The 11,460-nt window shown below is 43.8% G+C and overlaps 1 non-coding gene across 1 annotated transcript; it reads right to left on the reverse strand.

Annotated features, from left to right (window-relative positions):
- Positions 1-4,296: 4,296 nt before the first annotated feature.
- On the reverse strand, positions 4,297-4,369 carry Trnaa-cgc (transfer RNA alanine (anticodon CGC)). Its single transcript has one exon. It is a non-coding gene; the product is annotated as a tRNA-Ala (tRNA).
- Between the last annotated feature and the right edge of the window lie 7,091 nt (positions 4,370-11,460).

An 11,460-nucleotide genomic window follows, 5' to 3' on the forward strand; every position in this document is an offset into this window, starting at 1 on the left:
CGCGTGAACGTGTAGAGTTGCCGCAAGATGCGATGGCACAAGGACGACGCAAAGGCAGCAAGTCTTATAGAAAGTGCGCTAAGTAAACCTGTTGCAGAACTCGTCTTAACGTGCAAGACTAAAGATTTCTGGGACAAATTACGCGCCCGATTTGAACGCAGCAGTACTCAGCGTTTGAATATGTTGATTGAAACATTTTCCCGTGTTAAACGTGATGAAACGGAAGATATTAGTGCACATGTGGCCAAACTGCAAAAGTTATTTGTGGACCTGAACGATGAATCAGCGAAACATGAAGAAAATACGCTAACTGAAAGAATCTTAAATGGTCGAATTTTGTCTACACTGGGAAAAGACTACGACATTTTTAAGGATCTCTGGGATACGATACCGACAGAAAAGCAAAGCTTGAATTTATTAATTGAAAAACTCTGTACTATTGAACTGCGTGAACAAGACATTAAAGGAAGTGCAGCTTTCGTCGTTTCTAAAACAAGAAAACAGCAAACAAGTAATCAGCAAGTAAAGATGGCGAAGTCACAATTAAAACAGAAGTTTCCGTGTAATATATGCAAACAATTAGGTCACTGGGCAGCAGAGTGTCTACAGAACACTCCTGACATCTATAAAAGAAAAGAGAAGAAGCGAGAAAGTGAACACGCTGCATTTACTTCATACGCTATGGGTGTGTGTACCAGTAATCACAGTGACCCAAATAAATGGTATTGCGACAGTGGCGCTAAAAATCATATCACTCCCAACGAACAGTATTTTGTTTCGTATAGTGAATTTGATGCTCCACAAGTAATTTCATTGGGAAAACAAGATGTCAAAATGTGTGCGTACGGTCAAGAAACAGTTTACATCCAAATTCGACGAAACAATAAATGGTACAATGCTAGAATGGACTATGTTTTGTACGTCCCTGATGCAAGTGCTAAGTACTCTGTGAGAGCAATTGCCTGCAGAGGCTACAGTGCTAATTTTAGTTATAATAATGTCTGTGTTCGAAAACAAATCAATGGCAATATTGTTATGGCAGGTTATGTGAAAAATTTTGTGTGTTGAACATGCGTGTTGTTAGAAATGCAAAAATGAATCATGTGAACTTGATGACTTCATCCGAAACATTGCAAGTGTACCATGAAAGGTTTGGTCATCAAAATAAACAACACGTGAAGAATATTTTAAAAGGAATGAACATTAATGTGGAAGATGCCAAGAGAGAATTTTGTGACGGCTGTGCGGTTGGTGAGATGCGTAGGCTGCCATTCAAAACACGAACAATACGCTCTACCAGTACTGGTGAATTAATCCACGCGGATGTCAATGGACCAATGAGCACGAAATCTTTTGGAGGTAAGCATTATTATGTCTGTTTCAAAGAAGATTTTAATAAATTTCGTCGAATTTTCTTTTTAAGACACAAATGTGAAGTGTGTATTGTGCTTACGCAGTTTTTAAATGAAGCACGAACTAATGGATATGTTGTCAAACAATTTAGATGTGATGGTGGCAAAGAATTTAACCATAAGAATGTCAATGAACTGCTTGCAGACAGGGGAATAGAGCTTCTGATTCCTCCTCCTTACACTTCTGAAAAAATGGTGTGGCTGAACGGGAAAATAGGACCATTGTTGAAGCTGCCCGGTCAATGCTAAATCCGAGTAAATTGCCTAAAAGGTTGTGGGCAGAGGCATGTAACACAGCAGTCTACCTAATAAATCGTACTGGAAAATCTTCAGTTGAAAATAAAACCCCTTATGAACTATGGTTTAATCGACCAGTAGGACGACTTGATCATCTCATAATTTTTGGCACAGGCTGCTTTGTTTACATTAACAAACAATTCCGTTCCAAGTTTGATGATAAGGCAGTTTTTGGACGACTTGTTGGATATGTTAATGACAAGGATGGGTTTAGAGTTTTGATTCCATCTAAAATAAAAGTGGTGTTGAGTCACGATGTGAAATTTTAGCCAGAAATTGTTTGTGATTTACAAAGTGATCATGTTGAATTTTAAGTCCCTCAGGAAGAATTTAATGATCCGAATTCATCTAAAGATGACCAATGTAAATCTCCTAGACTGTACACTTCTGGAGGAAGTCAAACTCAAGAAAAAATTGGCACTAGAGAAAGTCAAGAGTGGAGTGAATCTGATGAAAATAAAGAATTAACAGCATTTATAAAAGCAGAAGCTGCTGAATCTTCTAATGAAGAGAAACAGAAGAAAATGTTATATATTATGCTATTATAAAATAGTGTTTATTCATTGACGATAGTGATTAGAGCCTAAAAAGTGCGGCTCTCTTCGAACAGCTCTGTAAGTTTGCAGCTCCCTAAGGTAAGGTACGTGGCCATCCCTGCTATATATGGTACTTGGGTCACAGCGATCTGCTTTTGTTCTGTAACAGCTAGTAACGAAAATGGCGGTGAGATTCTCTGAAAATCTCGCACAAAAGCAATTTAATACCGCACTTACAAAATGGCAGGCAACTACTCAACTTGAACTAAAGTTTAAATTACTGTATTTTTCAGGCCACGTGCACCAAAATTGCGGTTTAAATCTCTATTAATTCTTGTACACATAATTGTTCACTGACATGCGGATGCAAAAAAAAAAAAAAAAAAACAGAAATGAAAAATTATTACCGCAAATGTCGGGAGTTGCTACTGGTTGGTGGTGAATACTCTCCTTCGATAATTCTTCAGCTTCGCCGTGTGTTCTACACGTGACGGTGTTTCACCAACAACGATCTTAGATTCCAAGTAAATCACTCAATCAAAAGTAATATTGCAATCACAGGACCTTTATTTTCACACGACCCGATAATACTCTCAATCCAGATATAATGAACGTAAATGAATTTTAATTTAGCTGCTTATTGCGGTACGGAAATAAGTTCCAGAACGTGAGACCAAAAACGAAATCGAACTTCGCAATACAACAACCACAGACTTAACAACATAAGCAGTCACAGAAATTACCACACAAGGAGTAAGCAGCTAATATCTATAGCAAAGAGTTCGTTTGAATCGAACTGCTAAAATTTACGTAATGTATACTGAAATAACGTGCTATTCCTGGCCTATGGTTAGTAAAACGAAGAAAGACAACCATGAAAGCCAGGCTTCGTGCGATTCTTTGGGTAATAGAATATCGGATACTTCTGAAGAGTTCTGGTTCTGCGAGTAACAGCGTCTGTATCGGAGAGACTGCTTACACAGCGTAAACTACCGAATAGGACGTCCACAAGTGTTTGACGAACGTTAACATTCACATGGCCATAGATAACGATTGACGAACTACTCTGTCAGAGAATGGTTCTGAGCACTATGGGACTCAACATCTGGGGTCATCAGTCCACTAGAACTTAGAACTACATAAACGTAACTAACCTAAGGACATCACACACGTCCATGCCCGAGGCAGGATTCGAACCTGCGACCGTAGCGGTCGCGCGATTCCAGACTGAAGCGCCTAGAACCGCTCGGCCACACCGACCCCCTCTCTGACAGACCCATATATTAAAATGAAGGGGGAGATGGCGTTATACAGGGTGTTACAAAAAGGTACAGCCAAACTTTCAGGAAACATTCCTCACACACAAATAAAGAAAAGATGTTATGTGGACATGTGTCCGGAAACGCTTAATTTCCATTTTAGAGCTCATTTTAGTTTCGTCAGTATGTACTGTACTTCCTCGATTCACCGCAAGTTGGCCCAATTGAAGGAAGGTAATGTTGACTTCGGTGCTTGTGTTGACATGCGACTCATTGCTCTACAGTGCTAGCATCAAGCACATCAGTACGTAGCATCAACAGGTTAGTGTTCATCACGAACGTGGTTTTGCAGCCAGTGCAATGTTTATGAATGCGGAGTTGGCAGATGCCCATTTGATGTATGGACTAGCGCGGGGCAATAGCCGTGACGCGGTACGTTTGTGTCGAGACAGATTTCCAGAACGAAAGTGTCCCGACAGGAAGACGTTCGAAGCAATTGATCGGCGTCTTAGGGAGCACGGAACATTACAGCCTACGACTCGCGACTGGGGAAGACCTAGAACGACGAGGACACCTGCAATGGACGAGGCAATTCTTCGTGCAGTTGACGATAACCCTAATGGTGGTGGTGGTTAGTGTTTAACGTCCCGTCGACAACGAGGTCATTAGAGACGGAGCGCAAGCTCGGGTTAGGGAAGGATAGGGAAGGAAATCGGCCGTGCCCTTTCAAAGGAACCATCCCGGCATTTGCCTGAAACGATTTAGGGAAATCACGGAAAACCTAAATCTGGATGGCCGGAGACGGGATTGAACCGTCGTCCTCCCGAATGCGAGTCCAGCGTGCTAACCACTGCGCCACCCCGCTCGGTGATAACCCTAATGTCAGCGTCTGAGAAGTTGCTGCTGTGCAAGTTAACGTTGACCACGTCATTGTATGGAGAGTGCTACGGGAGAACCAGTTATTTCCGTACCATGTACAGCGTGTGCAGGCACTATCAGCAGCTGATTGGCCTCCACGGGTACACTTCTGCGAATGGTTCATCCAACAATGTGTCAATCCTCATTTCAGTGCAAATGTTCTCTTTACGGATGAGGCTTCATTCCAACGTGATCAAATTGTAAATTTTTACAATCAACATGTGTGGGCTGACGAGAATCCGCACGCAATTGTGCAATCACGTCATCAACACAGATTTTCTGTGAACGTTTGGTGAGGCATTGCTGGTGATGTCTTGATTGGGCCCCATGTTCTTCCACCTACGCTCAATGGAGCACGTTATCATGTTTTCATACGGGATACTCTACCTGTGCTGCTAGAACATGTGCCTTTACAAGTACGACACAACATGTGGTTCATGCACGATGGAGCTCCTGCACATTTCAGTCGAAGTGTTCGTACGCTTCTCAACAACAGATTCGGTGACCGATGGATTGGTAGAGGCTGACCAATTCCATGGCCTCCACGCTCTCCTGACCTCAACCCTCTTGACTTTCATTTATGGGGGCATTTGAAAGCTCTTGTCTACGCAACCCCGGTACCAAATGTAGAGACTCTTCGTGCTCGTATTGTGGACGGCTGTGATACAATACGCCATTCTCCAGGGCTGCATCAGCGCATCAGGGATTCCATGCGACGGAGGGTGGATGCATGTATCATCGCTAACGGAGGACATTTTGAACATTTCCTGTAACAAAGTGTTTGAAGTCACGCTGGTACGTTCTGTTGCTGTGTGTTTCCATTCCATGATTAATGTGATTTGAAGAGAAGTAATAAAATAAGCTCTAACATGGAAAGTAAGCGTTTCCGGACACATGTCCACATAACATATTTTCTTTCTTTGTGTGTGAGGAATGTTTCCTGAAAGTTTGGCCCTACCTTTTTGTAACAACCTGTATATCATCTTGGGGAGTCTTAGAAGACTATTTCTCCGTTAAAGCCCAGTGTTAAACCTACCCTCTGAGCGTTAATGCTCTGAGTCGACAGTCAGTTCTGAGTTTGGGCTTTGAAACAGTATGCTTTCGTGGATCGATATTCATCACCAAAAAGTTAAAAATTTAATTTTTTGACGCCTGTTCTCACTCGTCGAGAATGATGTACATCGCGGCAATACAGCTGAACGTTTTACTCCTGTTTTAAGTGAGATCTAATAGCAGCACTACAATACGAACGCTTCATCAAGATTCAGCAACATGGCGGAGGCAGGCCTCACTTTTTCGTCTACCTGGATTCGGATCGCCGCTGATTTGTACGCGAGGTGTCAAGGAACCCGTTTCTACCAGGACTGAGCGGAGACAGATGCACGGCATAGGCTTCAACAATACGCGCTATGGCTTGGTTCAAATGGCTCTGAGCACTATGGGACTTAACTTCTGTGGTCATCAGTCCCCTAGAACTTAGAACTACTTAAACCTAACTAACCTAAGGACATCACACACACCCATGCCCGAGGCAGGATTCGAACCTGCGACCGTAGCAGCAGCGCGGCTCCGGACTGGAGCGCCTAGAACCGCACGGCCACAGCGGCCGGCCGCTATGGCTTCGCATGACTTTTGGCCACTCCTCATAGTTCTGCATTTTAAGTCAATTACCTAACCTTTTCCTTGACTTTGAGTGAGTAGTTCAAGTTTACAATAATACTAGACCCTAATTTGGCTTACAGAGTAGCTACGGTTCATCATTGCCAGATTCGTAGCGTTGATCTCTCCATCACAATAACTGCAAATTCCTCATCATTCGTATCTGAAATAACGCGCTTCTCTCATCGCAGTAGATCTCTTGAGAAAATAGGCAGGCTCTGCAATCAGCACATGTCAGCGTTTCGTAGCCAACTTTTAATCCCAGTGCAGAAACTCTGACACGCCCGTATCGCTTAGCTGCTGGCCCGAACGACAACCAGTGCAATCTGCACGCTGCGCGCAAAGATAATCGACATTTCATTTGGACATTGCTTGATCAGTTTATTCCAGAGAAACAGCATTTCAGTTTACAGAACTTTTCAGTACAACTGTATCTTCCCTTTAGGTTAACCATTTTGATACCAAAATTTATATAGTTTTGAGTAATAAATCTGACGAACAGATTTTAATACACTACCGGCCATTAAAATTGCTACACCAAGAAGAAACGCAGATGATAAACGGGTATTCATTGGGTAAATATATTATACTAGCACTGACATGTGATTACATTTTCACTCAATTTGGGTGTATAGATCCTGAGAAATCAGAACCCAGAACAACCATCTCTGGCCATAATAACGGCCTTAATACGCCTGGGCATTGAGTCAAACAGAGCTTGGATGGCGTGTACAGGTACAGCTGCCAATGCAGCTTCAACACGATACCGCAGTTCATCAAGAGTAGTGACTGGCGTATTGTGACGATCCAGTTGCTCGGCCTCCATTGACCAGACGTTTTTAATTGGTGAGAGATCTGGAGACTGTGCTGGCCGGGGCAGCAGGCAAACATTTTCTGTTTCCAGAAAGGCCCGTACAGGACCTGCAACATGCGGTCGTGCATTATCCTGCTGAAATGTACGGTTACACAGGGATCGAATGAAGGGTAGAGCCACGGGTCGTAACACATCTGAAATGTAGCGTCCACTGTTCAAAGTGCCGTCAATGCGAACAAGAGGTGACCGAGACGTGTAACCAATGGCATCCCACACCACCGCGCCGGGTGATACGCCAGTATGGCGATGACGAATACACGCTTCCAATGTACGTTGACCGCGATGTCGCCAAACACGGATGCGACCATCATGATGCTGTAAACAGAACCTGGATTCATCCGAAAAAAAATGACTTTTTGCCATTCGTGAACCCAGGTTCGTCGTTGACAGGAAGAAAATGCTGTGATATGCAAATGATTAGCTATTCAGAGCATTCACACAAGGTTGGCGCCGGTGGCGACACCTACAACGTGCTGACATGAGGAAAGTTCTCAACCAATTTCTCATACACAAACAGCAGTTGACCGGCGTTGCATGGTGAAACGTTGTTGTGATGCCTCGTGTAAGGAGGAGAAGCGCATACCATCACGTTTCCGACTTTCATAAAGGTCGGATTGTAGCCTATCGCGATTGCGGTTTATCGTATCGCGACATTGCTGCTCGCGTTAGTCGAGATCCAGTGACTATTAGCAAAATATGGAATCGGTGGGTTCAGGAGGGTAATACGGATCGCAGTGCTGGATCCCAATGGCCTCGTATCACTACCAGTCGAGATGACAGGCATCTTATCTGCATGACTGTAACGGACCGTACTGCCACGTCTCGATCCCTGAGTCAACAGATGGGGACTTTTGCAAGACAACAACCATCTGCACGAACAGTTCGACGACGTTTGCAGCAGCATGGACTATCAGCTCGGAGACCGTGGCTGCGGTTACCCTTGACGCTGCATCACAGGCAGGAGCGCTTGCGATGGTGTACTCAACGACGAACCTGGGTGCACGAATGGCAAAACATCATTTTTTCGGATGAATCCAGGTTCTGTGTACAGCATCATGATGGTCACATCCGTGTTTGGCGACATCGCAGTGAGCGCACATTGGAAGCGTGTATTCACCCGGCGTGATGTTATGGGGCGCCATTGGTTACACGTCTCGGTCACCTCTTGTTCGCATTGACGGCACTTTGAACAGTGGACGTTACATTTCAGATGTTTTACGACCCGTGGCTCTACCCTTCATTCGATCCCTGCGAAACCGTACATTTCAGCAGGATAATGCACGACCGCATGTTGCAGGTCCTGTACGGGCCTTTCTGGATACAGAAAATGTTCGACTGCTGCCCTGGCCAGCGCATTCTCCAAATCTGTTACCAATTAAAAACGTCTGGTCAATGGTGACCGAGCAACTGGATCGTCACAATACGCCAGTCACTACTCTTGATGAACTGCGGTATCGTGTTGAAGCTGCATGGGAAGCTGTACCTGTACACGCCATCCAAGCTCTGTTTGACTCAATGCCCAGGCGTATCAAGGCCGTTATTACGGCCAGAGGTTGTTCTGGGTACTGATTTCTCAGGATCTCTGCACCCACATCGCGTGAAAATGTAATCACATGTCAGTTCTAGTATAATATATTTGTCCAATGAATACCCTTTTATCATCTGCAGTTCTTCTTGGTGTAGCAATTTTCATGGCCAGTAGTGTACTATCCCGCACAGAACACTGACGTATGTCTCCTATTAAAATATTTCATGTAAATCGTCCGAAATAATTAGGCTTCATACATCAGCAAATAAGAAATTCATATTACGTAACGTGCTGTAAGCACTGTATTTAAGGATTCAATCTGAGTTGAATTCTGTCTTTTAAAGTAGCTTTGGAACCACAAGTGCACATTTGCTTCCATTCATTTATATCTAACAACATTCATGTTTGTTAAAATTCTCGATTCAAAACTGCCGCGGAGATATTTTTGCTAAGATGGGAGCAGGCAGACAATAGTCAATTTGTCTATTGTTATTTATTCTATATCAATATATTTAGATGATACACTTTAAGCCTTTTATCTCTATTCTTTAGCATTTAAAATCATTTTCAATGATAAATACCGTCATGCCCACTAGTTCCGTTTGACTGCCCATTGAAGAGCCAAAGAAACTGGTACACCTGCCTAAAATCGTGTAGGGCCCCCGTGAGCACGCAGAAGTGCCCCAACACGACGTGGCGTGGACTGGAATAATGTCTGAAGTAGTGCTGGAGGGAACTGACACCATGAATCCTTTAGCGCTGTCCATAAATACGTAAGAGTACGAGGGGCTGGAGATCTCTTCTGAACAGCACGTTGCAAGGTATCCCAGATATGCTCAATAATGTTAACGTCTGGGGAGTTTGGTGGCCAGCGGAAGTGTTTAAACTCAGAAGAGAATTCCTGGAGCCACCCTGTAGCAATTCTGGATGTATGGGGTGTCCAATTGTCCAACTGGAATTGCCGAAGTCCGTCGGAATGGATGCAGGTCATCAGACAGGATGGTTACGTACGTGTCACCTGTCAGAGTCGTATCTAGATGTATCAGGGGTCTGATATCACTCAAACTGCACATGCCCAACACCGTTACAGAGCCTCCACCAGGTTGAACAGTCCCCTGCTGACATGCGGCATCCATGTATTCATGAGGCTGTCTCCATATCCTTACACGTCCATCCATTCGATGCAATTTGAAACGAGACTCGTCCGACCAGTTAACATGCTTCCAGTCACTATCAGTCCAATGTCGGTGTTGACGGGCCCAGGCAAGGCTAAAGCTTAGTGCCCTGCAGTCATCAAGGGTACACGAGTGGGCTTTCGGCTCCGAAAGTCCATGTTGATGATGTTTCGTTGAATGGTTTGCACGTTGACACTTGTTGATGGCCCAGCATTGAAATCTGCGGGAATTTGCAGAAGGATTGCGCTTCTGTCACGCTGAACGATTCTCTTCAGTCGTCGTTGACTCCGTTCTTGCGGTATCTTTTTCCGGGCGCAACGATGTCGGAGATTTGATGTTTTACTGGCTTCCTGATATTCACGGTACACTCATGAACTGGTCTTATGGGAAAATCCCCATTTCATCGCTACCTCGCAGATGCTGTGTCCCGTCGTTCGTGCACCAACTATAGCAGCACGTCCAAACTCACTTAAATCTTGATAACTTGCCATTGTAGCAAGAGTAAACGATCCAATTGCGACAGACACTAGTTGTCTCATATAGGCGTTGCCGACCGCAGCGCCGTATCCCCCCTGTTTACATATCTCTGTATTTGAATACGCATGGCTATACCAGTTTCTTTGGCGCTTAATGCACTTATTGTGGTGTAAACATTACCAGTGGAGCCCTTAAGCGATATTCCGTATCTATGACATCATCATCATCATCATCACATTTCAACCACGCCCCTTTTAATGACGTCGTCATGTCCCGTCTCCTCCTGCCGCCCCCCCCCCCCTCCCCCTTCTCCAGCCAGTCACGGCGAGCATTAAAATAAAACATCCACTCAAAATGTAGCTGTCAAATTATGTAAGTTTCACTTGAATTGTACAAAAATGGCATCATGGTCAAAGGTATACAGTATTTCCATATCGAAAAATACGTAACGTTCATTTTCATTGCATAAAATGGTGCCATGTTAAAAAAAGATAATGCCAGTTCTTCAGTACGTCGAAAGAATTACATAAGCTTTATTTGAACTGCATAAAAAATATTGCCAATATTACAATATTACCAAAAAATGGCGCGTTGTGTCAATACATACGAGATAAAATTTGATGATGATGCAGGACAGTTTTTGATATAAACAGAAAGACAGGGAGAGGGAGAGGGAGAGGGAGAGGGAGAGGGAGAGGGAGAGGGAAAGGGAGAGGGAGAGGGAGAGGGAGAGGGAGAGAGAGAAAGAGGGAGAGGGAGAGGGAGAGAGAGAAAGAGAGAGAGAGAGAGAGAGAGAGAGAGAGAGGTGAGATACAGAGGTGGAATGTCATGCAGTGTGTGTGTTTGTGTGTGTGTGTGTGTGTGTGTGTGTGTGTGTGTGTTTAATGATGACAATTTGCGTAACTCATTTGAAGATGGTTACATAATTTTTAAGCAGCTGTGAATTCAAGTGCTGCATAGTGGCAATACTGTTTGCGTAAATCAAGTGACGCTTACGTATTTTTTTTAGAAATACTGTAGTGTTATCAATATCCTTTTGTCTAGATCATGCCATTCACGTAATGCAACTGAAAGTTATGTATTTTTCGATATAGAAATATTGCACTGTATATCTTTCAATTTGACGCCATTTTTAAGCAATTCAAATGACGCTTATATGATTTTAGAGCAACATTTGAACGCCAACTAAAATACTACGCTTTGACTGGCTAGATATGGGGGGATGGTAAGGGAGACGAGGGGGTCATGATGACGCCATTGAAAGGGGGCGAGGAATATCATGTGGTGATGATGATGATGTCATAACCAAGGCGTGAGTGGCTTGA

Source organism: Schistocerca serialis, chromosome 7 (assembly GCF_023864345.2).
Source record: "Schistocerca serialis cubense isolate TAMUIC-IGC-003099 chromosome 7, iqSchSeri2.2, whole genome shotgun sequence".
NCBI lineage: Eukaryota > Metazoa > Arthropoda > Insecta > Orthoptera > Acrididae > Schistocerca > Schistocerca serialis.